Source organism: Chelonia mydas, chromosome 5, assembly GCF_015237465.2.
Source record: "Chelonia mydas isolate rCheMyd1 chromosome 5, rCheMyd1.pri.v2, whole genome shotgun sequence".
Lineage (NCBI taxonomy): Eukaryota > Metazoa > Chordata > Testudines > Cheloniidae > Chelonia > Chelonia mydas.
Genome location: NC_051245.2, coordinates 82,746,539 through 82,771,073, shown reverse-complemented (window position 1 = coordinate 82,771,073; position 24,535 = coordinate 82,746,539). Strand labels below are relative to the sequence as shown.

The 24,535-nt window shown below is 42.3% G+C and overlaps 1 long non-coding RNA gene across 3 annotated transcripts in view; it reads left to right on the top strand.

Moving 5' to 3' along the window:
• Positions 1-5,154: 5,154 nt before the first annotated feature.
• The window catches only part of LOC122466019, a 46,454-nt gene continuing 27,073 nt past the window's right edge, over positions 5,155-24,535 (top strand). For 2 of the 3 annotated variants that reach the window (XR_006291215.1, XR_006291214.1), the window contains exon 1: positions 5,155-5,341. This is a non-coding gene — a long non-coding RNA (uncharacterized LOC122466019). Of the gene's footprint in view, positions 5,342-15,058; positions 15,539-24,535 lie in introns of those variants that run through there. The other variant, XR_006291216.1, reaches the window with a different exon arrangement.

Sequence of the window (24,535 nt, the reverse complement as noted above, 5' to 3'; positions counted from 1 at the left end):
TGGTGCCAAGGGTCTTTTAGTGCAGTGTAGACACACCTGAATATTGCTGACACTGGTTCATCTCCTCTGGTGTTAGCAACCTTGGGGGCCCTTGTATAGACAGGCTACCAGTATTTTTAAAACTGTGTCAAGTGTACCTTCTCACAGCAGATCTATTGTATATCATGTCAAAAATACTAGCAGCCCATCTACACAAGGGCTTCCAACATTGCTAGCACCAGAGGGGCTATGTGGTTTGGAAATATTTAATTATTTGCCTTAATATAGGGCGTTGTTCAAAACGCACTGAAGTTGATGGAAGGATTCTGACAAAACTCTTATGAAACATTGTGACCATCTTGACCCCAAGGATCTAATACTGTGGTGCTATAGCAGTGGGTAGTCCCGAGAGTACTGTGTCTGATGTAAAAGGCAGTCTGATCACATGTGATACACGGGTATTTGCAAAACATAAATGCTTTTCAAACAAATGTGGTGTGAGAACTGACCCACCCCGATTTCAAGTTTTTGAAAAAAGAAAAAAAAGTTATTTCATTTTATGAAATTTTGGAAATTAATATAAACTCTCAAAGTTCTTTCATACAGAAAAACAGACTGTAAATACAAATCTACAGTGTGGCATTGTTTCCATTATAAAATCTTTGAATGCAAAGTGAAATCTTAGTTAAAAATGCAGATCTTAAGTGAGCTTTACCAATTGACAAGGCCCTACAAACTTTTGCTTCCCAGCTGAGTCACCTTCATCTCTTTTTTTTTATGCAGCAACTTCCTGCCCTCAAACTCTGCTAAAGTTATTTTGCAAAGCTGTCAAATCTTCTGAATAATCTCCCCACATGAGAGGGGAATTTATTCTTGTGGTTATTCAGTAGATATTCTGCCTGTTTTGGTTAAGCACCTCTGTAAGTTTTTTCTTTTAAGTTTGAGGCTTTTTCATGAGGTAGGTTAGAAAAATGTAACACTTTGCTTTTAACTTCATTTCTCTGGTCTGCGATAAAAGGAAATCTGAAATCTTTTCTAACTAGTTTTCTTGCAACTAAGAGGAGGGATTGTTTGAGGAAAAAAACCATCAAAGCCAAGAGGAAGTTAACTCAAGTGTATCATGGCAGATTTTCTTAAATGCTGTGCTACCAGTTGGAAATAATGTTCAGTTTCCCCATGGCTTCCTTAAAAATAAATAAAATGAAACTATTTAGTCGTGAAAAGGTTTGTCATGTAGTTAAACTGAGGTTTAAGTTAAAAGCTGAAGAAATCAGAATGGGTTCAGGAGTCAAATGAGCTGCAGATGCTCAGATTTGTTCGCTAATTATCCTCCAAAAAGCAACGGAGTGTGCAATACCTTGGAAAGAAAACCTGGAACAAATATACAAAATGTCATAGAGCCCCACAGAAATTGCTATGTTGCCATCTTGATTTGTTTACTGTGCTTGCAGTTTCTGCTAACGTATATTTGCATTTTTGTACACCGAAGAGATTTATTCCAGTTTCTTTAATACTGAGATGTGCTATTTAGTACACAGCATTATTTACAAAGCAAAGGCTTTAGCAAGGGCGCTCAAACTTTGATCGAGTTCAGGCCACATTTTCCCCTCTTAAACTGTTGTGCAACATTGCTGTGTGTTGATTAGAGATGGCTGAATTATTCCTTGCAAATTTAGCTTTTTTTTTTTTTCATTTCAAAATCACTCACAAGCTAGTGATCATTTCTGCAAGTATTTTATTTCTTTGTAAATTATATGAACACATGTAAACCTGTGGATTATTTGAGAAATGTTGTGTTTGAGTATTCCTGCTAGGTGTTTGGTTATACACATTTCTGCTCCTGGATGGAATGACTGACATTTTTTAAGCAGGAAGATAATGAATAGTGAGTAATGGATATCTATTGTGAATTATCACACAAATAATCATTCAACCTGAAATTAGTGACAATTTTAGATTTTCTCCTTCTAGAACTCTCAAACATCCACTAATATGTCCCCCCTCAGGTCAGAGTAAGCTAAACTTGCTGCATATTTGGGAATCACTTCCACAGTGTTAGTGACCTGTTTCCTTTTCCTGACTTGAAGTATAGTGCATTTAAGAGGTAGGAGATTAGTCCCTATACTCTATGGCCCCAATTCTTCATTCTGGCTGAGGAGCAGTTGGTGCAAATCTGGGGACAGTGAAGATGGCTTGAAGCCACCTATATGTCCCTTTCTGATCGCAGGGTTATCGTGACACTAGTCCTGTGCCTTGCAACAATTTAGAGCAACCTAAAAGCTGCACTAATTTATGCCATCTGACTATAGCCCCAATGGACTGTTATGGCAGCTGGGGATTAGCTGAGCACAAGGACAGCCTGGCTGTCCCCCTTTTCTCGGGTCTCCTGCCTCATGCCACATTCAGGAAAGGACAATATTGGAGCCAGAACAACAGCTCTACACTACTGGAGGATTCCTCTTTGCAGGGGGCTCCTGCAGAAGCAAGTTAAGCTAAATTCAGGGCCGCTTTGTGCCTATGGAACAGTACAAAAGGGCTTCGACTTACTGGCAAATCAGGCTCTCACTCTCTCTTCCTACCTTAATAGTGCATGTTTAGTCTTTAATTAATGTCCGTAAAGTGCTGTGAGATCCTAGTGAAAAGGTGCTAAACAAGTCTACAGTATGGTCAGATTGCACCTTTCCAACACAGGAGCATGGCGTGCTGGGTTCTGCAGTCTCCCAGACTGAACGTTTACATTTGTGATGCGGGCAGCCATAGGCCTCATTGTAGAAGTCCGCAGCCCATGTTTTCGTTACGCAGGATCTAGAGTGGCAAAGACAGTCTGCAACCACGGCTGAAATAGCCTGAGTTATTACAGGTGTAGAATGAAGCTCAATGGTACGATTGCATGAAGCATCTGCATGCAGTCTGTCTGGCTCCTAATAATGCTGTTAATCCCTTTCTTTTCATGAGCTCTATACTTAATTACATTCTTTAGAATAGTTTTACAGGGGTTTTAAACTGGAGAAAGATGTAGCTTTTCTTCACCTGCATAGTGCCATTCAGTTCAGGACTCAAACACTCACACTGAGCTTCAGAACAATGAATTATGCTTATAGATGGCAGATAGATAGCAGCAGCAGCTTTTAGTTGGGTCAGATCAGTAAGCAGCAGGGCAAATATGATAGATGCCTCTAAAGGAAAGCAGCTGCAAGAGAAAATGAACACGGGACATTTTTCAACTATTAGAAGAATGTCAGTGAGATGAAGCACTTGTTTTTCAGCTAATTTGTATAAAGGACATTTTTGGCATCCATCCAGTTCCAGCCGTTTGCTGCATAAGCTAGTGGCTCCATGCTGCTTGCTGGCAGCTAGCCCTGGTCGTGAAATTTGACTTGGCTACTTTGATTCTGTGTGCAGGGGCAAGTGAGGTGGGACTTCTTGATTTTATACATCAGTAAACATGGTTTAGCCAACAGAAAAAACCATTGCTTTGCACTGGAAAATGAAAGGAAGTCTGGTCTAGCCGCTGCTGCCCTGGGGAATTGTGTATTTGCAGATCAAAAGCAAAAAGGAATTTCCCTCCCCAACCTGTATACAGTAAGCAGAGTCATAATAAACTCCTTCTTGGTGACTTGTGTTACTAAACCACTCAAATGAGGTGTTTGTAAAAATGAATGGTGTTTCCCAACATTTTCAAAGGAAGGACATTTTAAGATTAGGACTGTGCTTAACTCACCAAACTACTGTTGAGAGCACAAAGCATAATATAATGTTATCTATCATATACTGTAGTTCTATACAGGGTCTGATTCAACCACCTTTACTTACAAGTCACACCTTACTCTTCCAGTAGATACACTTAAATCAATGGGGATAGTTTATATCTAGTCCAGGGGAGAATTGTGAGATTTAAATCATTAATTGATTGGGAGCACTTGGAGATCTTTGGGTGAAAGACTTTGGGGGCCTGATTCTGCCAGTCTTACTCATGTTGGTTTGTACCTTATTGACTCAGTCATTTCAGAGGATAAATTGTACCTCTTTCTTTTGTTCTTTTTTATGGTAGTTTATAAAACGGGTCACATTCTACTCTTGATAACATCTATGCAGCTCCATTTACTTAAGTGGTGTGCAAGTTAGAGCAGATGTTGACTTAGACCAAAACTCTCTCATGCAAATTTATAATAATTAGCATATTTTCTTCCACAGAACCACTGTCTATTGCAAAAATATGTATTTAAATATATTTTCTGCTAAAATGTATAGATCTGGGTTCTCTGTTCTCCTGAGTTCCTTCTTGGTGCAGCAAAGGATATGGAGGGGGGCTGGGGAGGGACTTCAAGGAGTGTGTTACTGATCCCTGATTCTCTGTCAGCTGTGGGCTGTATGCAGATTAGAGTGGTCTGCTCTAACATGCAGCAGCTGACAATGGTGCCCCGGGAAGATATCTGACTGCAGAATGCTCTGGCTATGCCTCCTCCCTGTTCCTAATATATACCCTGTGCCACAGGCTGTGAGGAGGGTGCATAGGAACCAGCTCTATGCCTGCAGGGATTTTCTCCCATGCTGGGAGAAATCCCCAGCAAGGGAGATGGGGAGGGATTCTGTCCCCTTTGTGCCACCAGAGCAAGGGGATGGAATGTGAGTGAATCTGTCCCATACAGTGTGTCCAGAGAGTCATAGGGCTTGATCCGTCAGTCCTTACTCATGTGAGTAAATGGTAGCACTGACATGGGTAGATCTGCAGGACCAGGCCCTTCAGCTGTGGACAATGACAACAGCATGATATAACTTCTCCTTTGGAGGATGCACAGATGCGCCTGTCAAATTTGCTTCTTTGTATGTGTTCTAAGGCTTTCGAGCCAAAATTTTCAAATTTGGATGCTTACACTGAAGCACCTAAATCCATATTTAGGCATCAAAATAAAAGTGGCCTGATTTTCAGAGGTGTTGAGGTTTAGTTGCTTCTATTATTTATGCAATGGGGTATAGTGGCTCTCTAAGAATAGAGGGGGCCAGAAGACTCCATTTCAGGGAGTTGGATTGAATGAAGGCCCAGGAAATGTCCTGGTAGCAGAAGACAGAAAGTGGCCCTGGGCAATTAGGAATTGGATGGGGGAAAACCCCAGGACACAGTTCCTTTAAGGGCCCAGGATCAGGAGCCCTAGAGTATAGAGTGGGGCAGGTCTCCCCTCTCTTCCAGTCAATCAGGAGGAGCGCTCTGAAAGAGGGCATTATAAAAACTGCCTTTTCTTTCATAACAGGGCAGGCCCTGAAGGAGAAGGCAGTCAAGGCCACAGTTCTGGCTATAAAGGGGCTTTAGATGGAGCACACTGGGAGAGAGGAAGTGCTCTATATCTGGAAGACCCAGGGCTGAGTATGAACTTCTGTTTTATGGTGATGGGCTTTATTTTGTGGACTGTGAGGATTGTTTGAACCTTTTGTTGTTAAGGATTCTGAGGTCTATCTGTATCTTATCTATTGTTAAACCAGCCCCAGGGAGGACACGGGGGGGGGGGGGGGTATGCTGTTAAGCATAAGAGAAACTGTGGTGTGCTTAAGGAGCCCTTAAGAAGGAGCTAACAGAGGTAGGGTGCCTGCAAAGCTACCCCTGTCCATGAGCATGTGCTCAGTAAGCAGCCACCTGGGTACAGGATACAGTAGGAATTGTTGGTGCTCAGCGCTACTGAAAGATATGAGAAGTGCTTTTAGCAATCCTTTGGGACATAGATGGAGGGAGAACTAGGCAAACAAAAAGATGAAACTTTGATTGGAAAAAGATTGGAACCCCTTAGTTCCACTGGTGAGTAGTTACTCACATAAGTACTGTCACTGAAATCAATGAGGCCTTCATTCAGAAAAACACTTTTAGGCCAGCTTAGTGCAACACTATTCAGAAAAATGCTTGAGGGCATGTTTAAGTGCTTTCCTGAATAGGGATGCATGTAACTGTAACTGCTCACTAATAGGAGTAACAAGGCACAATCTGGCCGTGTTATAGCTTGAAGTGTACTGAGGCCTAGTGGTTGCCTATAGACTCCTTGACTCCAAGGAGCATTTATGCCTATCCTACAACTTCATTAGCACAAGTGCAGAGCCACTGCTGCTCTTACAGAACCTTGCATATGTGGAAAGGAGGAGGAATCTTAAATTAGTTCACCACATTGGCTGGTCAGTGCTTCATACAACCTTACTGAGTGGGGAGAGGAACTGTAAAGTCAAAAGGAGGAAAAAAGACAAACATAAAGCCTATCAATCACAAGGTGGATGGTGAGACCATCAGGAAAAGAGGTTAGCTAGGGACTATAGGCATGAGTGTGTGCAAGTGTTGTTGGACAAAATTCAGAGAAGGTGTGAGTGATATAATTTACATTGGTTTGGTTATTTTGTGGGTGTGCAAGGGTAACTTTTGTGTTGAAAGGGTGGTAGTAGGAGGAAATAGAGATGTGGCTGTCCAAAAGAGGTGTGTTAAGGTAAAAATCCTGCAGAGATGCCAGTGACAGCACCTAGCCAAGGCCCAAATTCAAACCTGGAGGAAGTGACTGCAACTCAACTCCTCCTCAGTGAGTACACTGTGTGCCTTTGGCAAACTTTACTCAAGAGGTCAGATTAATTTTGTTAATCTCTCTTGTCATTCCAGTCTTTCTCCTCATGAGAATATTACCATGAAATAATGCTGGGGCTTTGCAGTGATACGTCTGATCTTCACAGTATTCTGAACTTTGATGACTTGCTCACTACTCCATGTTTTCAGGTTTACTAATCTGTGAGGAGACCTTGGAATAACTAATGTGTAGGTTTTCAGTATAGGAGTCAGGGACAAGTTTCAGGGGGTCACAACCCCTTCCCTTCTGTTTAAGGCTAGATGCAAGCAGATTCTGAAAATTCCAGATGGGGCCTCCCAAAACTCTTCTGGTATAACATGGAGTCACGGTGTGGAAAAGGCTGAGAATCACTGGCAGTAGGCACCGAAAATGTCAAATCATGAAAGGACCAAAAGAAGATAATATGCCACTATGACAAAATATAACTTTATGAAAAAATATAGCACTTCACTGTTTGCTATTCATTATGCCACTGTTATAATGAAATGGTACACAACCAGGTATTAATGGCATTGATACCATAATTATTTATAAAGTTAGAGCTATACTAAAGTGTATTTGGAATAAATTATATAATAACAATATCATTGCAGAGCCACAAATATTAATATTGTCATAAAATCTATCGGAAAACAAGAGGTTGCTTATATCTGAATACCTGTCAACACTTGTTTGAAGTCGGTATTAGAAGGTGTGAAGATCTGGATGGCAGCCATAAATCCTCCTGCAGAAGTTTGTTTGTATCAGTAAATGGTCTCCATCTCTCCCAAACCCTAGTGTTATTTACACAGTGATCTGAAAAGCTGAACTGATGGCTAATATGTTCAACTGCTTTCCCAGCATTGTGAGTCAAGGGTGAATTATTGTAGAAACAAAATGCATATTGATATTGCATCAATCTGGACAAATGTTAATGACCTAGTTTCTGTTCATTCCATCATAGTGACCTACAGCAATTCTTATGTTTATGCAAGAGAAGGGCCCATTGATCACTATCATTAAATATGTGTGTGTTTTTACTTTCATTTAAAAGATCTACAAAAATGGTTCCCTTACAAAGAAGATTTTCATCAGAAACATTAGCTTTGTGAATACATTCACAGCTCTTACAGTTTTTGTTTTAAATGAAAACTAGAACACCTTGGCTGAATAAACAAGGTTGGTGTTCAGATGAAAACAAGAGAGAGAATTGTTTGCAAACAGCCCTTTCAAGAATTCCAGGAAATGTTGAAGATCCCAAATAACTCTGCAGTTACCGAGAGTGGAAATGAAGCTTTAAGTGTGCTAATGTTGTTGGAGTTGATACTGTCTTCCTAGTCTCTAATTTCCTTTTGCTTTGCAAAACTTGTTACTCCTGTCACTAGGGTAGCTGGGACTCTGTGTTTTACTGAGATAGCGAAGTGCAGTTTAGTTTGTGTTCTACCAAGTGTTGCTTTTTAGGACTGAAACTAGTACACTTTAAATTAAAAAAGATGTAGCTAGAGGCATGGATAAAAGAAAAGGCAAAGTGGAAGGAGTATTGTCTAGTGATTAGAGCAGGGGACTGGAAGGATGATTTAGTGGTTAAAGAAAAGAACTGGACTGTGACTCAGAAGAGCTAGGTTTAGTTCCTAGTTCTGCTACTGACTCTCTGTGAAACTTCATGAAAATCACTTCAGGTATGTCTATGCTGCAATTAGACACCAGCAGCTCATGAGAGCCGTAGATCTCTCTCATCTTGAGGGGTCCCAAAGCTGAGGTTCCAGCCTGAGCCTGAATGTCTGCACTGCAGTTTTGCAGCCTGAGCCCTGTGAGCCCAAGTCAATTGATGTGGGCCAGCCATGGGTGTTTAATTGCAGTGTAGACCTACCCTGAGTGTAGGATTTTCAGAAAGTCTCCACGTTGGTCTAACTCTGCTTTCATTAAAATCTGAGGGGATTTTACCATTGACTTCAACAGGGAGTACAGTTAGGCCAATGCTGAATATTTTTGAAAATTCTACTTCAATTTCTCTGTGCTTCAGTTCCTTTGCAAAATGGGAATAATACTTCCTTTCTCCTACCCCTGGTCTCTCTTATCTCTCTAAACTATAAACTCTTTAGGGGCAGGGACTGTCTTTTGCTAAGGGTTTATACAGAGCCTAGCACAGTGGGGCCTCAATCCTGGATTGGGTCTCTGGGTATTACATAAATAATAATAATAATTAATACTACTAAGAATAAATAAACTACTAAGAGCTAGGTTTGTGGTTTGTGTTCCCAGGGTTCTAGTCCCACTTTACTACTGACTTACTCAATGACCTTTTGTAAATCACTTAATTTTAGTTCACCTATTTAAAAATTGGTAATAATATTTACATACTTCAAAGGAACATTGTGAAGGTTAATTAATAGGGAGGTAGTCTTCCTATTCACTTGATTCCCACCTCCCCATGAATACTTAGTAAACAATCTGGAAAAATAATGTCAAATTACCTTGAGGCACAATATTACAGTGACTCACTAAACACCAGTCTCAATAGGAATTCACTAGGCAGAATGATTTAGCAGTGACATAATTAGAGGAATTGTTTGGAAGATAATGTTGTACATACTGATGCAGAAGACACACAAATAAAGAGGGGGAAAACAGCAAGAAAAATAAAGAATAGTAGACTCTGGTCAATCTGTAAAAAAGAAATTTCACTAAATTACTTGAAATTGGTGCCCTAATTATCATTTGCCTCACATCCAACTTTTTCACTGTGACTTATCCATGTAGTTTAGCTGGGGTTTCAAATATAGTTTGAGATATCAAATCATGCAACTATCCAAGCGTACACAAATAATATGGTATGGAGAATGGGGGAAGAGACTTAACTGGAACCCTGATAAACAACTCAACTGCTTAATTGGGGACAATGTGAAGGAATCGATTCCATGCAATGTATTTTATTCTAAAAAATGAGTTGACAGGGCACTTAGTCTTGTCTGCATTTAATTCACTGTAATTTAACAGGTACAAATAGATGTTTGCAAGCACAACTTACCCTTAGTGTGGCTCTGTTCACTCTATGCGGCTTCCCTGCTCTTGGATGACAAATGTGTCAAACCTACTTTCTGATAATTTTCAGACTTGGCTACCTCAAGTTAGACCTCTAAATAGAACAGTCTACTTTTTGAGATATTGGGACTATATCCTGATCAGTGAAACTGGAGACAGAAGGCCCAGGGTCCGTGGAGGAACAGTGGGGAGTTAGGCTGGAAGCAGCTCAGCCACATGGTACCACTTGTTCAACTTAACCTGCCTTCAGCTTCCCTCTGCAAATGTAACATGGTGGCTGGGAGTTTTCTGCAACGTTTGAGCTGGGAGTTTTCTGCAACGCAGCAGTTGGTACCATGAGCCATGGAACTTGGTCTGGAGGCGGAGTCCCCAAGAGCCCTGGATTTTGCAGACACAAACATAGGCCAGCGATGGACCTGGTGGAAGGAGGAGTTCGAGCTGTACTCAGACCTGGCCATACAGGAGGACGGCAATAGCAGGAAAGTAAAACTGTTACTTTGCCTTATGGGGGAACAAGGCAGAAAGATCGGCACCACTCCATAACTCTCTGCTGCCCCAAGCCTAAGGGCAGTGGAGTGACACAGCTTAGCTACTACAGACCAATTCAGAGGGCAGGGGATAGACCCCTATGGTACTGTTCTAAGCACACTGGCTACTACATGCAACTTTGGGGTCTTGACAGATGCACTAATTTGGGACAGGACAGTCTGCGGCACTTGGGATCCTCATCTGCGGAGTGGCTACTTCGGGAACGCAATCTCACCTTAGACAGATGCTTAGAAAGGATGAAAGCTCTACGCAACACAATGTCCCCAGAAGTACATGGAGTGAGACAATAGCAAAGGACAGCAGGTGGCCACGGTTCAATACTCATAATGAGATATATTTATTTTGGGAGACAGCATGAGTGGGTGATGGGGAAATGCCCCCACACTAGGACAGCATTGCAAGGAGTGTGGCAAGTGGAAGCATTCTAGCAGTGTGTGCAAGAGCAGAGAAAGGCCCCAGAAAAATTAACTCAGACTTATACAGGAGGGGAAGGGCACATCAGACAGCCATGACTCTCTCCTTGAACTTATTACTTTCAAACTGTCAGGACAGGAAAGCAACAGGGGACAACACCAATCTCCATGCATGCAACAGTGTTAGTATGGAAATTCCTGTCAAATTTCAGCTGGATTGTGGGGCCTCCTGCAGCGTGATTTCTCAGGGTGAATTGGACTCAAATACACCCATTACAATAAGCAGGCCCAATCTAAACATGTACAGTAAGAGCATAATGCAACTGTAGGAAAATATGACCTCACTGTAACTAACCTGAAAAATTAACAGAAACTGAAGTTTGTGGTGGTGGATGGGAAGCACCACAGCCCCTTCTTGGGAATACAGCCATAAAAGCCACGGATCCGATCAAGGTGCAGCATCAGAAGTTTTTAGCTGAAGCTCAGGAAGCAAAATAGGCAGTCCTACAGACTATGGAGATGATTTTTAGAGCATATGGCAATATGTGGGGTTTTTAGTTTTTTTTGGCATTTTGTTTTCCCAAAGGCAGTGGGTGCTTTGAAGGAAAGCTGTGAATGGAAGTAGACCCCACAGTGGAACCTGTGTGCTTACCCAAAGGAAAATTCCAGTGGTACTATGTAACCGAGTACACAAGGAGCTCAAAAGTCCGCAGAACAGTGGTCCTGACAGAGCCAGACGAGTACCCAGAAGTCACCTACTACAGGACAGGCCCAACAAAGAAAATAACAGAACGCCACTAGCCATCACCTTCAGCCCCCAACTAAAACCTCTCCAATGCATCATCAAAGATTTACAACCTATCCTGAAAAATGGTCCCTCACTCTCACAGATCTTGGGAGACAGACCAGTCCTTGCTTACAGAAAGCCCTCCAACCTGAAGCAAATACTCACCAGCAACCACACAACAAAACCACTGACCCAGGAACCTATCCTTGCAACAAAGCCCGATGCCAACTCTGTCCACATATTTATTCAAGTGATACCATCATAGGACCTAATCACATTAGCCACGCCATCAGGGGCTCATTCACCTGCACAGCTACCAATGTGATATATGCCATCATGTGCCAGTAATGCCCCTCTGCCATGAACATTGGCCAAACTGGACAGTCTCTACACAAAAGAATAAATGGACACAAATCTGACATCAGGAGTCATAACATTCAAAAACCAGTAGGAGAACACTTCAACCTCTGTGGCTACTCAGTAAAAGATTTAAGGGTGGCAATTTTGCAACAGAAAAGCTTCAAAAACAGACTCCAATGAGAAACTGCTGAGCTTGAATTAATATGGAAACTAGATATCATTAACTTGGGTTTGAATAGAGACTGGGAGTGGCTGGGTCATTACACGTATTGAATCTATTTCCCTAAGTTAAGTATCCTCACACCTTCTTGTCAACTGTCTAAATGGGCCATCTTGATTATCACTACAAAAGTTTTTTTTTTTTTTTTCTTTCCTGCTGATAATAGCTCATCTTAATTAATTAGCCTCTCACAGTTTGTATGGTAACTTCCAGCTTATCTGTGTGTGTGTGTGTGTGTATATATACACACACACACAGATCACACACCTATCTTACTATATGTTCCATTCTATGCATCCGATGAAGTGAGTTGTAGCTCATGAAAGCTGATGCTCTAATAAATTTGTTAGTCTCTAAGGTGCCACAAGTACTCCTGTTCTTTTAGTGGTAGTGTAGTACCTATAGAGGCCAGAACAGCCTGGTAAGCAGTATAGTGGTGGAATAGAAGCCATCAGACATATTATGCAGCTGTATAGACCCAAAGCCATTGCAATGGGCATTGGAAAAAATGTCATTATCCACAGCTCACAATTCATGACCTCTTACCAGAACTTTCCAAAGCCAAAATCCTTACTGTCTGTGATGTGATGAACAGGTATGGGGATAAGCTGGGATAAAAAGGCTAGCATGCTGACAACCTTTGCAACACCAGTTGATCACTGTAGATGGCTACATGTGCCTATGGGCATAAGTCCAGAATCCGCACCACAGGTCTTTCAGAGAAGACTCACCCAAGTGCTGGAAGGACTGCCTGGACTGAAAATAATTGCAGATGACACCCTCACTGTAGGGGAAAGGAGCAATGATACAGAAGGTGAACGAGACCATGACAGAAAACTACAATCTTTTCTACTGTGGTATCGGGGCAAGAACATAAAACTCTACCCAGGAAAAAATGTGCTTCAAACATCATGAGGTGACCTACAGTGGACATCTGCTCACAGCAGAGGGACTGAAAGCAGATTCCCAACAAGGTCAAGGCAGTCATGCATGCCAGCTCCAGTGGATGGGAAAGGGGTACAGCGCTTCATAGGAATGATACATTTTCTGTCCACACCTGGCTGCAGTAGTGGAACCCACATGTCATTCACAAGGCAGGACACTGAGTGGGACTTGGTAGGTCCCCCCAGCAAGCATGTGACATGCTGAAACAAGAATATCCCCATTCTGAAGTATTACCAAGCAGGAAAGCCACTGATACTCCATTGTGACACATCAGAGAAAGGATTGGGTGCAGCTCTTTTGAAGGAGCAGCCTGTTGCTAATGCCAGCAGAGCCCTGTCAGAGACAGAAGAGGGGCATGCCCAAATAGAAAAAGAGCCTCTGACTGTGGTATTTGAAGTGCATTGTTTCCATCAGTACAGCTAGGGCTAGCCAGTAATAGCACAATCCGATCACAAACCCCTAGAGACAATCATGGTGAAGCCCCTGTGTAGTGCTCCAGAGATTACAGTGCATGTTGATGCACCCCCAGTGCCACCAGGTAGAGATCAGATGTTGTTCAGGACCATTACTGGTGTTAGCATATACACCCAGAATCGGCAAGCTGGGAGAAAGGAATCAGGATGCTGAATCCAGAAACATGTTGCAGCATCTCCAAGTTTCAACAGTGAAGCTGATAGACATCCAAGAGGCTATGGAAAAGGGCATCCAACTCCAGGCTGTCAAGACAGCAGTAGTAGCAGGGTGGCCAGAAGACAAAAGCCAAGAACTGATTGGACAGAAACATATTTTCAATTTAAAACTGAGGTGAGTATACAGGATGGAATCATAGTTTGGGGATAGAAAGCTGATATCCACACCACAGTACATAAGGAAAAAAAAATACATGCCTCATACCTGGGCATTGACAACTGTCTTAGTTAGGCTTGGGAGTGTGTTTGCTGGCTGAGAATGAATACTCAGCTCTGCTTCTTGATAGAAAGTTGAGACATCACCAGTCATATGATAAATGCCCGCAGAAAGAGACTCTGTTACCACATGAGCTGCCCTCTAGGCCATGGGAAAAGGTATGAGCAGACTTATCTACCTTTTAAGGCAATGTAGTAATACTTGCTTACATTGGACTCTACTCAAATCTGATTGGGAGGTTGTTGTCCTCAGCCCTGCTTGACACAAGAAGCAAGTTAGTGACTGGCAAATTATAGACCTACATTGTGAGAGATGGCATTCCAGACACCTTATTCTCTGACAACAGATCGCAATTTGCCTTGGAAAAATTCAAGGAATTTGCATGCAAATTAGAGTTTGACCACCACTCCACCTCCCCAGCATACTCCACAGCAATGGTAAAATGAAACTAGCTGTGAAAACAGCTAAGACTGTTATACCAAGGTTATTTCTTCTGTTTCAGACCCCTTGTTGGCATTTTTGGCACACAGGAATATACCCCATCGCAGGGATGCCAAAACAGCTCAGTGCAGGCACTGAGATGAAGGACCAAAACCCTGCTACGAACGAGGGGAGATCTGTTGCAGACAGAAGGATGGAGACATTGCTGAGACGAGATGGCCAACAACCAGCGGATGTAGGCACTAGAGTATGACAGTCCAGCCAAGGACCTACTGGCCATGGAGACATGCACTCCTTTGAAGATCCAGACATAGAGAAACTCCAGAAGGAATGGTCCAAAGGAGTCATGAGGAATGTGGTGGCACCCAGGTCATATGAGGTGGAAAAGACAGATAGGTGATCCACAGGAACAGAAGACACGAGCCAGCAGATACAACACATACAGTCTACACAGGTCATCAGAGAATGGAGAGAGAACCATCCACAAAGAGGGAGGAGACTCCAGAGAGAGAGAGTTTCCTAGACTCAGATTTGTGACAGAGTGGTCACTCCTGTTGTGATCACAGGTTGAGGAGACCAAACTATGTAACCAGCTGAGTATGTGGTAAAAACAAGTCTCCAACTCTGCTATGTGCTAGCAATATCTGTTCAAAGGGACATGGGATGGGAGTGTGCTGGGGCATCTGCCCCACATTGGCAGAGAAGGGGTTAATATTGCCCTAGGGAGGCTGTGTGGGAAGCAGTCAGTAGGAGAGGGGCTGTGAAGAACAGCCCATCAGAACCCAGCAGGCCCATATAAAAAGAGCCACCAGGCAGAGCAGAGTCAGTTGCTGCTGGGAGCCCAGAGAGTAAGGACTCTGTCCCTGGAGGACTGAGAGAACTATAAGCACCTTGGACAGAGCAGTGGCTGGCTCCTGAGACTGAGCAGCTGAGGCCCTAGATAAGGGTGAAGAAGTTCCTGGAGTCATGGGAAAGTGGCCCAGGGAAATAGAGCAGCATTGACTGAGGTTACAGAGGAGCGGCAGGAGGCTGCTATTTACAGGGTCCCTGGATTGGGGCCTGGAGTAGTGGGTGGGCCTGGCTTCCCCACACTTGTCACTGGGGAAGTGGCTGGACTGTTGGACAGAGTTACCTATCCCCAGAAGGGGGAAACACAGATGAAAACCTAGCCAGAGGGCTGAACTGGGAAGAGGACACTGCAGTTCTGGGAGCTGAGAGAGGAGCCATAGGCAGGAGCAAAGATAGTGATGGTTGCAAACTGTGGACTAGGGGGGGTATTGGTCTTGAGCTAATCCCCAGAGTAACAGGAGGAGGCACCAGTCTGGTGGTGAGTGCCGCCCGTGACAGGGATCTGGGTGTCAATTATTTATTTTTAATAAGGAAGATGTCTCATGATCAGTGGAACTAGAGTCAGAGGGCCTGTGTTCTCTGGAGGGACTGTTGTTGATGGGTCACTAGGAAAATGGAATGTGGGGAGTTAGGCTGGAAGCAACTCAGCCACATGGACAGAGCAGTGGACAGAGTTTAATAAAGTTCAGCTTCACTCTTTTTGCTAACAAAACAGGGAGCTTCAGGATTCTGCCCACTCTCTTGGGCTCTGTCTTTTTCTCAGTGGGTGATGAGTTGCCTAAGTAATGCTATGAGGACTAATCACTGGGAGTTGTGTGTGCTCAACACCTTTGAAAAACTGGCTACTTTTATTTTGGCACCTAAATATTGATGTAGGTGCTTAACTTTAGTAGCCTGTTTTGAAAATCTTGGCCTTAGTGTTTTGTGCAATGCCTATTTCTAAAGCAATCCATGAAATGAATATGAAAAATTCCCAGTACAGTGTCCCTTCCTTGAGCCTCTGTTAATCAGAAATATTGCATAATTTGACTCATTTGGTTTGCACCAGGCGGTGCAAATAAAGAGGTTCCAGCTGTAGAGTTTCTGTCTAACCTATATCCTCATGGTATGTTATGGTTTAATATGGTAGTACAGTAGAGTACACAAAATGATATACCATAACAAGCCAAGGTAGTGCATGGAAAAAGTAGAAATGGTCTTGATCTCATTTACACTAGTTATAAAGGGCTTTGACTTCAGTGGAATTGCTTCTTATTTACACTGGTATTACTGAGAGTAGAATGGGGGGCCAATGGATGTGGCCTGTAGCCAAGTCCAGTTCTGAACTTGGCACAAAGAACAATGTTCAATCTCAGTAACAAGCATCCAGACTGGAAAACTGGATCAGCGTGCCTTGGTAAAGCTTGTGTTCCTTTTCAAGTCTAGATCTGGATTCTAACCAATCTCTAAGGCACTGCTCTCTCCTCAGTGAGGACAAGAGCTGCCTATATGACGCCTATGAGTACCGAGAAGAGAACAGACTATCATTACATCTGTTCACTTTCAATGATAGAAAATAAATGAATTTCAAAGTGGTTGGAAGTTCCATCTGAAAGACACAAAGTCAGGAAAAGTGCCTTTTCTTCGTCAGATGTCATGCAAAAAGAACTTCAAGCGCTGGAGTGGATGCTGTTTGAATGCCCTGCAACGCTTTTTGTAAATATGAGTTTAGAATTTAGTAATTTATATCAAGAAACAGATTACTGGTCCTTCCTTATAGACTCCAGTCTATTATGACCATTTGTGTCATCAGCATGAGTGAAAGAGGTGAATATGCTGCTGGTACATGTTAAAAGAATGTTAATTTTGGGAAGGTACATCCTTTGCATACTCTTGATCTTTTAATTGTAATTAGTTTGACACCCCCAGATGATAACATAATAGCTTCTGCCATTACTGCACACAAAGCGAGATTTAACGGCTCTTTAAAGAATCTCGGAGCCCACATGTTTTTGCTGGCTCTCTGCATACTGGTGATTTTAAGGTAGTTTTGGGTTGAGCCATGTGTGTTGTGCTGTTGCTTCTCTTGCAAAGACATTTGCTCTGCTTTTCCAGAGGGTTCTGCAAATTAAGCCTCAGGGTTGTTATCCTTGCAGGCTACATCTTTTGCAGGTGGATAGGAATGTCTGAGGCTCTATTTATAGTCACGTCTCTTTACTAAAAATGGTTTCCCAAAGTTACATATTGGGACTGGCAGAGGGCCTCACCGGTTGAAATTTGTAACCTGTAGGTGAGGTTACAGTGGTGAAAAGTTGCCGCAACCTCCTTTTGTACCATAGCACGAGTACAGGCCCCAAAGTGGGCATGCTCATGGTAGCCAAGCATGACCATTCAGCTCCTCTTAGCAGTTCCTGCTGCAGATCCTCACTCAAGGGAGCTCCACAGAGGGTGGCAATGGAAAAACTGACCGCCATTTCTCAGGGTGTCTTCTCCCATGTAAGCAGGGGCCTCATAAGGGCAGGGAAGCATAACTTACGCATACCTGTACCAGTCTCAGTGGATTTTGCCCAGTGAATTCAGTATCGGATATCCTTGAAGTTTTTCTCTCTCATAGAAGGAGAGAGTATTCAATGTAATAATGCCATACGTCTTCTGCACATGTAATGTTTGTTTGTTTCCTGTCTCATTTGTCTTCATGAAACATTTTAATAAGTTATTACAAAAAATGCAAATGACCCAATCAGAGAGCAGCACTTTCTCAGCTAGCATTCCACCAGGCTTCTAATGAGGGACTGGTTGTTTAAAATTGGATTTCTGGAACATCTCACAGCAGTAGAGGGAGAGCAGGATGTCGGATGTAACGATTAACCACTTCAGAATAAATGAAAAAAAAATACTTGAAAATTACTGACATAAGATTTACATGAAACTGCAGTTGTTACAGCATTCAGGGTCTTATGTCAGAGCTGGGAATTTGATATCGTTGATATGAAGATGGGCTTATATATATGAAATGACTGCATATCTATCTCACGCTGGGAACGTGGCAGCAAGGAGACACGTGTTATATAACTGTGAGTCTAGCATCCTGCTGGGCTGTGTTGGACAGAGTGATCCTGTCGTCTTATGGCACAGGCTTATCGCAATTCTTTCCAGTCTGTTACACTAATTAGCAAAATGGCCAAAATATAGCTCATCTATTTTGTTGTGAATTTATTATGCACAGCCAAGGGTAAAGCTGCAAGTGCCTGTCAAGAGGGTTAATTGTGACAGAGAGGCAATTCCATGAAACCGGGACTACTGGAAGGATGAGCTGGGGACCTGGATTACATTCTCTTTGTAGTAATTTGAACTTCCAAAATATTGTGTAATAGGTACCAAACCTTAAACATCTGTTTTGATCAGCCTTCCCAAGCTGTCTGCTTCCTTCCTTTCCCCCATTCCCCAAACAGTATGCACTCGTGCAATATGATTCCATTTTACAATTAAAACTAGAGCTGGTCAGGATTTTTCCAACCAAATGGTGTTTTTTCTTTCCATTGAAAAATGCAAATTCATCAAACTGGAAACTTTGCAGACACATTTCAGTTTTGGAAAACTTCTGTGGAAACACAGGTTAGGTTCTGATGGAACCCTGTTTCACAAGAAGGATTATGTTAGAAAACTACCTGGTTTTCTGACAGGTCAGCTGGTGGGCAATTGGGAACCCCATGACTTTTTGGGCCCACAGCTATGGGGCACCTTTGCCATGGTGACTGTCTTGGAGTTGAGGACCTGGGAGCTACCAGGCTCCCAGCTGCAGAGCAGGGACCCTAGAAGTCTGGGGATCCCCAGTTCCAGTAGGGGTTCTCAGGGCCTAGGTTCCTTGGTACATGACAGAGCCTGGAAACTCCGAGATCTGATCTTGAGATGGTGCTCTGGGGCTCCCTGTTTCATGGTGAGGGACTCTCCTGTCTCTGGGGGACTCCCAGGGCTGCCCTGAACAAATTCTGCTCCCCCCGCCACCAAACAAAAACCTTTCAGAACTTCATTTTGGCAGGATAGCTATAAATTTCAAGTTTTCTTTCTGAATTGGAACAAACACTTTCAACATGCCTGAATTTCCCTGGGAACAGAAATTCTGAGTTTCAACCGGCTCCAAAGCCAGGAGTTGTTGATGTGGCTTCAGGTTTGATACATTTTAATTTTCTTCAGATATTTGCAAAACATGATCATTTACCAAAGGCCTCCCAGTCACCCCTGGCTTCTTAATGTAGGGGGTTTCTAATACCCTTACTCCTGTTGAGTAATACTTTACTCTATAGTAGTCCCATTGATTTCAAAGACTGTTTAGATGACACGACTCACTAAGTAGAGTACTACCCAAGGTAAGGATGGCACAGTTGAGCCCCATGACTGTATAAGGCATTTATGGGAATGATATAGGGCTAAATTGTGGCTGGCTGTGATGAAGTAGGGGGTGAAAAACCTCAATCTCCTCCTGCCCCTTTCTGGTGTCCTATATAAAGGCTACTCAGAATTACAGCCCCAGCAGGCCGAGCTATGGCTCTGATCCTCTCCATGCTAGCCAGAAGAGGGTGTGTGTGTGTGTTATACTGCACCCCTTTAAAGGGTAGTCTGAGGTTGTTTCCCCTGTCCCTAGACACTACAGGTACAACCAGATTGCTGTGGGAGGCATTGTGCTTCTCTGAGGCTTCCCCTGGGGTGGGGTGGCTCTGCAACATCCCCAACATAGTAATGTGGCTAAATGTTACAGTTTAGCCCATAAGTAGTAGTCCAACAGGATGAGACATAGTAGAGCACACCCTATAGTGTCAGAAAATATTACACTGAACAGAAGAAGGTGTTTCATATAGACACATGGTTCAGCTAAGCAGTTTTTTAAAAATAATATTGTGTATTTACTTGGCGCCTTCTTGTCCAAATAGTTAAGCACTTTAAAAATATTTCATTATCATGGTGCTCCTGTGAGGTATGTCAGTATTGTGTCTATTTCATAAGTGGCTAAACCTGAGGTATTTAGAGGTAAAGTAACTTTCCCAGAGTTACGCAGCAAATCGGTGTCATTAGCAGATATAGAATCTAGAAGTCTTGACTCAAAATCATATTGTCATACTTGTAAGTTAAGGAAGGCAATGTTGTCTGATGGGTAGAGGGGTAGATTTGAATACAAAGTCCACAAGCTGGCTTACAGAATACATTTATCATGGCCAGTCATCTACCTGAAGCTATTGTGACTGAACTCTTGACCCAGAATGCACTTGTTCTTATGTTAACACTTGGGATGGATTCTTCAGGGACTGGCTCTTTCACTTATTTCAAGGTCCTATTCTGTAACTGAGAGAGGATCACTATAAAAGGCAAAACTATTTGACTGATCCTATTCAAAAGGAGGGACCTTGAGGACGTCTCTTTATTGGAGATGATAGAGGATCAAGGCCCAGGCAGACAGCTGATGAAAGGGGAGAGACATGAGAAGTGGTGTCTAAAATCCAGAACATTATGGAGCGTATATGGATGAACCATTTCGGGTTAGTTTATTGCATACTAATATATACTTCTGGGGCATCTAACTTTTGCAGAAGCATTTAGCATGTCGGGGGTTTTTTTTGTTTTTTTTTTTTTTTAGTTTTTTAAAGTGTGGTGGTGGGGTCGGGGGAAGCAGGGAATTTAGATAATTTCAGAGTACAAAATATGTAAATGCATCAACTTATTTAAACAAAACATGGCAGTTAAGCTGAGGAAATTTTCTGGAGCTTGTCCTGTTTGCAATTTGTAAGTGATTGATTATAGTACACTATGTTGCAGTACGTCCCCACTTGTAACAGAAAATCAGAGGGAAGGATCTCACAAATCTGTCAAACTGTAATTCACACACATGTAATCTCCCCTCATCCCATCCTCCCCCCTTGTTTCACTGATTTTTTTTTTTTTTTTTCTTCTCCAAATGGTTTAGTTTGGTATAGCAAATAGTTTTTATTTATAGAAGGACAACTTTTACAGTTGACTGCTTTGCTCCACTTTGTGGGGAAAGGGAGTGATTCTTTTGATGAGACAGAGCTTGATTCTTATTTACACTAGTGCCTCTTTATATCTATCTGGCTGTATAAAGGGTCCTTAAAGTGGATGCACATTACATTACAGTTTACACCCACTCTGAGCTCCTTTATACTGTCAGAGTGGTGTAAAGGGACCTTTGTCAGGCCAATAGTGTTTGATCTCTTATAGTAGAAAATGTTCCATAGAACTTTATATAAGAATTAGTGAGACAAATCCCATATATGGGTAACTACATTCTATCTATATTTTTCAATTGTTTAAACAAGTTGTTGTTCACTTTCTTTGCTGAACTGCTGTTTTGCTATATACTTTTAAATAGCTGCTACAATCCACCCCAGACATAGCTGCACTTCACTGCAGTTTGTAAAGTGCTTTGAGACTCTTCTGGAGGAAACATGCTACGTAAATGAGAAAGATATTATTAATAATAGAACCAAAATGCAGATGTGATATTTAAAGAGGAAAAATACATTAAAATATCCCTAGAAATGGTACTGTAATTTGCACAACACGATAGCAGCCTCTTCTTCAGGAGCTCCAAGTTACTTGCTGAACCCTATTACCTCTTCCCAGAGTACGGTTGCTGTCTCATAGACACCTTTTTCTTAAGGTGGTCCTGAAACTTAGATTCTAATTACATGTATGCAGTTACCATATTTGCCCATGCACTTAGATAATGGCGGTTTTGGCATGTAATTGTTTGCTTCTAATGCCCCAAATTTGCACACGCAATTACAGAATTGAGTGTATATGCATGCAATTAGAGGCCCTGCAGAAGCAAGTCAAAAATGGAGCCTGTCTGAAGTTCAGACTGATTTTTGGTACACACAAATTGTGTGTAAAAGCATACACTTGCACATACTAATGAATGCACTTATCTATGTTGTGTGCTGACCTTAACCACAAATGCAGAAAATTGACCCTGAAAAACTAGACATTGACAGTTTTCTCTCCCACTACAATAATGCATTATGTAGCTTACACACTGTTGCTTTAGCAGTAGAAAAAGCAACACTTTTTTCATCCAGAAAACTTCTTCTTTATGTATTTAATTTACATGCCTTTACATGTGTTTAATTTACAGGCAGTGCTGATAAATTCACCCTTCTTCTGGCTTTATTACAAAATCTGTCCCAAACAGATATGGAGCTGGGGAATGCTTTTATTTGAAACACAAAACACTTTCTTGAATTTCCTCTGGTTAAAAAGGCTGAGTTCAAATCACAAACTTCAAATCTAGATTTCAAGCACACAAGTTTTGTGGTGGTCAGATCTGGAATTTTTGTTCAGTTCAGGATAAAGGCCATTTGGATCCAGCTTTGAATTTTCAACATTTCCCATGCTGGAGAGTTTTCACATTTGGGAATTTGATTTGGACCCATCCCTGCTCTAGACTGAATTTGACATTTGCATGTATTGGACTCACATTTCTGTAGCTTTCCAAAACATAAGCAGACTCTGAAATCTTTCCATTAATGTTTCAGCAGCCAAATGAAAGAAGGCCACTTTCTTATTTCATACCAATTTTACACTGGGTTAATTGAATGGACTTCAGTGGATTTAATTCTGATTTACCTAAGCAGAATCAGGCCCATTGTACTCAAACCAATGAGGAAGAAATTATGAAATTTGTTACAGTGCATCTCCAGCATAATCACCCCACAGATAATTACAGAAGAGCTACTTTTGTTTGTTCAGGCCAATTGCTTTGACTGGAAATGTTGCGAAGCCCCACGCAAAGTCATTTAAGAAAGAATGACAGTAGAGGGTGATTGGAACAGTCTCTTCTGCCATGGTTAACGAATATTTAGAATTCTGTGAAACTCCAGGAGTACAGACAAAACAGTCATGACTGAAAATGGGTTATAATTAGAAATCTGCAAGGTACACTGCCCAATTATCAACGGATTCTAGGTACTGGCAGTGAATGGGGAAAAATCAAAGGAATGGATTTCATTGAAATTGAAATAACTGAATAGGAACAAACCTGCTCCGCAAGATTTTTCTGTAACTTTCTCCTATGCAACAACACGGTACTGCATGACAAACTCTTTTTGCACCTCTTAAAAACTTGACAAAATGTAAGGTGACAGTATAAGGGTTCCCAAGGATTAATGTGACAGTCCTGAAACACCCTCTTCCCTGCAATATATATTTCTTTTGGATTTTGAATCCTGTCATCACTTTGCTCAGATATTTTATGGTCAAGAATTAGTTGGAGTGTTTCATATATGTGCAGTAATTTTATGTGTGAGTGATAACTTTCTCCTGCAGCATAAGCAGCTATTCCTTCCCTCACCATCCCTCCAGCTATAGCACAACCAATGCAGTACTGTTGTGCAGGTCTTGGTGGGAAGGGGCTGAGGGTGGTAGTGGTGCCAGCAGGACCCTGGGCTGTACTCCTGTAGGATGTCTACAGTCTCTGCTGGTGAGGAACTATCTTCCAGTCCTAGATGTAGGAAAGGGTTGGGGCAGAAAGAAGCTGACGTTGGCTGGTGGATCCATGTATTCACCTTGCCAAGGGAAAGTCCAGCCATGGAGTCTTTGGCAGCCCTGAGGTGGCTGAAGTGGTTCAGAGCACCTCGCTGCTGCTCTTCAGTCTATGCGGGAAGATTTGTTTTTTCCCTTGATCCCCATAGAACTCCCCGGTACACAGTTTGGACACTCAGGCTGGGAAGTGGGCATAAGATTTATCCCCACTTTGTTTAGGAGAGTTTTACCAATTTGTAACCACATAATGTAACTCTTAATTCCTAAATGGTCAGTAACATAAAGGAGGCAAAATTACAGGACTCAAAGGCACAGAATAATAATGCACTGAGTGGGTGATGCAGTTTGCAAACTGCAAATGTCCGTATGTGTGATACTTACATGTCACCTTGCATCTTTCCCAAGATGCTTTATTGATGGACTATAAAGGCATCAATTCACCCACCTTTGAAATCCACTGATCTTTGAAATGGAAATGCATTGTTGTTCTGCGCCAGCACCACTATGCAATGCTGGTATTTTGTGTAGCGGGAAGTGAACATGAAGAATACCAATCATCTGAGACTAAATGGGAATTTTGGTGGGCAGGATGTTACTGTCTGTACAGCAATATGCTCCACCCAACAGAACTAAAACTCCCACTCCTGTGGAGAATTGTTAAGGTCTCAATTTAACATGCCAACCAAAGAGCTCCTGTTTCTCCCTTTGGGTTTAGTGTATGTGTTTCCTTCAAAGTTTACTTTCTTTGCAATTAATCCTTTAATCCAGTGTTTCCCAAATTTGGGATGCTGCTTGTGCAGGGAAAGCCCCTGCTGGGCCTGGCAGGTTTGTTTACCTGCCGCGTCCGCAGGTTCGGCCGATCGCGGTTCCCAGTGGCTGCGGTTTGCTGTGCCTGGCCAATGGGGGCCACGGGGAAGCCCCCACTTCCGGGCACAGCGAACCGCAG